Source organism: Poeciliopsis prolifica, unplaced genomic scaffold, assembly GCF_027474105.1.
Source record: "Poeciliopsis prolifica strain line A6 unplaced genomic scaffold, Auburn_PproV2 SCAFFOLD146, whole genome shotgun sequence".
NCBI lineage: Eukaryota > Metazoa > Chordata > Actinopteri > Cyprinodontiformes > Poeciliidae > Poeciliopsis > Poeciliopsis prolifica.
This window is the reverse complement of record NW_026562521.1, coordinates 503,209-508,552: the sequence shown is the minus strand read 5'-3', so window position 1 is coordinate 508,552 and position 5,344 is coordinate 503,209. Positions and strand designations below refer to the sequence as shown.

The 5,344-nt window shown below is 41.4% G+C and overlaps 1 long non-coding RNA gene across 2 annotated transcripts; it reads left to right on the top strand.

The window, feature by feature from the left end:
• LOC129355794 (uncharacterized) lies at nt 1-1,545 on the top strand. 2 transcript variants are annotated; one of them, XR_008605322.1, is made up of 3 exons: nt 1-79; nt 974-1,301; nt 1,395-1,545. It is a non-coding gene; the product is annotated as an uncharacterized LOC129355794 (long non-coding RNA). The 2 variants fall into 2 exon arrangements; XR_008605321.1 differs by lacking the exon at nt 1-79 and having other exon boundaries at nt 217-1,301.
• Nucleotides 1,546-5,344: the final 3,799 nt, after the last annotated feature.

Here is a 5,344-nt window from a genome sequence, read left to right as displayed (position 1 = left end):
AACAAGACAGGCGTCTTAGAGAATATAAGTCTCTAAGTCCGCCTCTCTGAATATCTACTGAGCGGGAGGAGGCAGCCAGGTGAGGAAAAGCTGTTCTTATCTATCGATCCAGTATTTTTATCATCAGACATTAGACTGTTGTTGTGCTATGAGCTAGCTGCTAGCTAATGACTTTGCTAGCAAAGCAAGGTGAGATAAATAGCTTCCCTGTATTGTTAATGACAGCAGTCATTCTTCAGTATTACTTATGCAATAGGGGCACATCGCCCGTCCAAAACCTATCATCTCCATAATGGATATATGTCCGATTTTCTAATTTTCTTTGGTGAATGATGTATATTGCATTTATTCTAGCGTTAGGTAAATGTATCTTGAAGGAGAATTTAAATAAAAGTCCAACAAGAATATTCATTAAGAATTAAAAATAACTCATCCTGAACTACCATGATAGATATAATGTATGTAATAATCAAACTGTTTCTGTCCAATAAAGCATGTCATTAATGAAGGGGCAAACATAAACTTTTATTTGCACACATCAGAAATCTTTTGTTTTGATTTTAGGCTCTCCCCAGACGTTATGTGAGAATCGCAAGCAAAACTTTGAATAGCAAGAAAAGATTTCTGACATGCGCAAATAAGTTTGTTTTGCAAATAATTTTTTTAAGTCATGAGTTAAAAAATTGTAATTTCAGTTTTTACAAAAAAATTAAGTTAAACATTTTTGTGTTGAAAAAAATGTTACAATTCAAAATGTCTTGATTACAATTTTATATTATTTAATTGAGGTTAGTATTTTAATTGAATAATTGTGAAACAAATTGAACTCCATAGGAGAGGTCTCATTTTCTCAGAAATTAATATTGTTATGCTATGGACTGAAAAACATATTGGTTTAAACACAAGGGTAAAGAATTGGTAGTGTGGTTTATTATAGTGTTCTGATCATAATTCTTTGTTTTGCTTTTTTCAGTTCAAAGACGCCACGTAAAGAGAGACGTCAGAAACAAAAAACAAAGGCAGTGGATTGTTGACCAACTAGGTCAACTGTACCAATCATTCACAGTGAAGTTATTAACATTCTTCAAGACATGACCAACAGAAAACTGCTGCTATGAACAAAAGAACAAAAACAGCAAAAAATGCTTAAAAGTTTGAAATTTGTTTTTAAACAGTTAAAAGGCAAGAGACTGAAATAAATAAGACTTCACTCAACACAGAGAAGATGAGACAATGAGGAAAAAAAGAAGAGAAACTGACAAGAAAAAAAGAAGAGGAAAGATTGAAGAAAATGTACATAGGTACTTACAAAATACACTAAAACACAATTAGAGTAGTCTTTTCTCATAGTGACATGCATTAGTTACATTTTTGCTTTTGTTTTTTTCCTGCAGTTCCACGTTAAAGTTTGATGCAGCTCTGTTTTTCTGAATGGACCGTCTTCATCTCCACTGCAAGTACAGCAACCCAAGCAGATGTTCTTTGATTGTATGTCTCACAATTTTGTAATCTATCATTGTTAATTAAACTCTGAGAGCTGTGTGACTTTGTTAATATTCTGTCCTGAAATGTGATTTGATGTGCCCTTTTGTTTTTTTTTGAGCACCTGCCCCTTTACTAGTCTCTGCACGGCCCTGGCAGAAGGTATCAGTTAATGATAGTGCTATAAAGGGAAATGTGTGTCTGGAAAATACATAATACTGGCCCTTAAAACACTAATGCTGCTCTGACACCAGTACAGCGGCCCTACAGGTAGCATCTTGAAAGCATCCACATGAAGATGCTGCTCTTCTTCATTGTGGTGTCCCATGGCATCTTCTTACTGAACAGAGGTAAACTGCATGAGGCAGAGAAACTGCAGTGACCTTAAAGCCCCGCTGCACCAACAAGCAGCAAGTTATGTCAGTGGTGGGCAAGTTTGAAGAGGCCAGAGAAAGAAACACAAAAACAGCCCAGCTGCTTTTGTTTCATCAGGCAGCACCTGGACAGAAACACAGGAATCTTGTCTGCAACTACTGCTCCTGCTACTGCTGCTGCTGCTGCTGCTATTGCTGCAGCTACTGTTGCTGCTGTAGCTACTGATGCTGCTGATGCTATTGCTGCAGCTACTGCTGCTGCTGTAACTGTTGTTGTTGCTGCTACAGCTGCTGCTATTGCTACTGTTACTGCTGCTGCTGTAGCTACTGATGCTGCTGATGCTACTAGTGCTGCTGCTTATGCTGCAGCTACTGATCCTGCTGCTGCTATTGTTGTTGCTGCTATTGCTGCAGCTACTGATGCTTCTGCTACTGGTGCTACTTTTGTAGCACCAGTAGCAGAAAACAACAATATGTTGTTTGAACATGTGTGTGTTATCCTCAGAAAACACACACACATACAAATACCTACAGTAAAAATTAAATGAAACCTTCATTCAAATGTAAATAGTACATTTCATCAGTTTTTGCCTCATAAAGCTCTGTTCACTGAATACATGAAAAGCCTGTTGGATCAGCAGATTAACTCCAGGCAGGTTTTATTATTGAAGGTAATCAGGTGTGCAGACAGTCACAGGTACATCAGCAGCTGCATCAGTAGCTGCATCAGTAGCTGCATCAGCAGCTGCATCAAGGTAAGCTGCTACCTGAGGATCTGTGGTTCTGATGGAGAACATGGAGCTGTTGATCAGAGATCATATTGACGTGCTGGTTTATTTAGATGAATCCAGACTGATCATCCTGGAGCTCTGAGCAGAACTTAAAGCAGGTACCGGTACCGGTCAGTCAGATAGATGTATGCATCTAAATGCATTACGGTAGGAAACCCTGGCGAAGCAGCACAGCTGGAGGCCAGTCATCCAGTCGAGTTTATGAACAGGAAGCATCTCCATATATGATAAATAAACAAAGAGGGATGTCGGCTGCTTCAACATGATTCCTCTTCTGTTGAGCAAACGGCCACACACTGCAGGGGGCGCTGTCACACTCTGCTGCTCAATCATTTACACTTGGATTTTTTTTACATTTAAATATATTTATTTTTGGTGAGGTGACCTCATGTGCTCTGGTAAAACATAAATTTATATTTATACCCTAATCTAATAACCGGCCCGGTTCTCCCTGTGCATGGTGGTACTGGGACAAATGACGGTAAATGGGGGTTTAAGACATATTCATGGAGGTGGACCAGCTGGTTCTGCTATTAGAACCAACTGGAACCAGTAGAACCGGCTGGAACCAGTTGCTGAATATGGAGGGAGTATTGTGAGTTTGGGTTACTGCGCGTCCTCTGACGCAGTCATTATGTGACACAACGTGTCGCCGCTCACATGACCGGTCTGTGGTTCTGAACAGCAGGTTCTGGTAACCAACAACAGGCAGCAGCTGTGCCCCGAGTGCGGCCAGGCAGGCAGCTCATCAGAGGAATGTGAGCAGGTTTTCCGGCTCGAGGAGCGATGAACGGGCAGCCAATGAGGCGCTGGACGAGGCCTGCAGCTAAAGCCCAGAGAAAAGCTTCACTACTGAAGCTGATCCCCACAGAAACACAGAGAAACCTGCAGCCGCAGTAATTCCTGCAGGCACAAAGAGCAGGCAGAGTCCAACAGGAGAAGCTCTGGAACACTCATCACCACATCACCACTTTTACAGTGAAACCGTTGAGGAAAGTGACACAAGGAGACCAGCTGACTGCTTGGTCAGCTCAACACTCATCGTCATGGTGGAGCGGGAGGCTTCTCAGCAGCAGCAGTTTGGGGATCGGAGCACCTCTGGTCTCATAGTCTCCGTTCCTGCTCTGGTCCGCCTCACAGGCTCAGCCGACAAGAAAGGCCCCAGACAGTCTGCTGAGCAGGACGTGTTCTCACATGTCATTAGTTGCATTCCAGCAACATGTTTATTCACATTTTGAACCATCACATAGAAACGGTTGATGGAAACGGGTAAATTTGAAATAAATTCCTCAATTTCATAATAAAAGTTCTTGTGCTTGCCAGAGGCGGTTTTCTTAAAGAGATGCAGGAAACAGATGAGTTTCCTATCCTAACGAGGCGAACACTGCCCTCTACTGGTGGGATTATGTCTCACCAGAGGAACCAACCCCTGAGCCTTTAAAGGGAACCACGATTAGTGATAAAAATAAACCTTATTTGGGAAATATTTTATCTTAGATGTAAAAACAATACAGTAATAATACTGTAGGTTATTTAGTTTTTATAAATTGTAATAAAGTATTGTCACAGGAATGTCCGGCCGGATCGGTGATGTCAGTAGACAGGCTGTATAGCTTCTGTTAGCATCTCAAAGAGCGTCCAGCTCTGCCCGTCTCAGCACAGCATTTATTGTTAGCTCGTTAAGGTCTGCTGGTATAAATGGCTCAAAGTTTTGTGGAGAAATGTCCAGGTCCAGATTAGGTCCTTGGTTGTGTTCCTCTCTGGCTCTCCTCTCTCTCATGTGGGAAATTATCCAGATTCGCCTCAGATTTTATTCTTTTTATCACAGCCGATAGTAACATGGTGTGACATTATGTAAAATTACACCAGTCAAACGCAATATGGTCAACATCTACTGGGGTACCGTTGGCCTTCCTGTGTTTACTCTGTAGACTCCAGTACAGAACGGGCCTGGTGACGTCATCAACCCATCTATTCATTTAGCTGCTTAATTATTCGTTTTTTTTCCTTCTCTGTTTGATTTTGTATTTAATTTACATTTTAACCGGGATCATTACCTGGTGGTGGCCTTCAGAGAAGTTTCTAGAAACGCTTCGGATGCCCCGCCAACCAGTCCGTAACCGTCACGAACAAACCAATGCGCTAATTAGCCCTAACTAACCAGCAGCCTGGTTAACTAACTAGTTAATCTGATTTAAAACAAGAACTCACCGGCGGTAGAGAGCAGTCTGGGTAAAATAATCCGCTAAATTTGCGGTTATTAGTTATCCTTTCAGCGACTGATGCTAACCAGCTTCCGGTAGTTACCCTTCAGCTGCTTCTGAGGCGAACCACAGCGCCCCCTGTGGTCACTGTGCAGCATTACATCACTGGCATCGGCGCCAGACGCCATCACTTGATTTAATCTGTTCACTGTGTTTGTCATGAAAAGTATTTATTATATCCTGATTTTACATCAGAGATTTGACCTTTACACCATCATTATTCAGTTGGTTTTATTTCATTGTTAGTTTTATTTTCAGAGGTTTGTTCAGGGAGTTAATTTCATACATGAAGCAGTTGCACAAGTAAAAGCAAACTAGCTGCTCCTTTAACCAGAACAGGAAGATCTGTCCTAAACTCCTCCGTTTTCCTTCAACACAAACAGCAATAATATGGAGAACAACATCAGATTTGGGATCCAGGCGCAAATGTGGT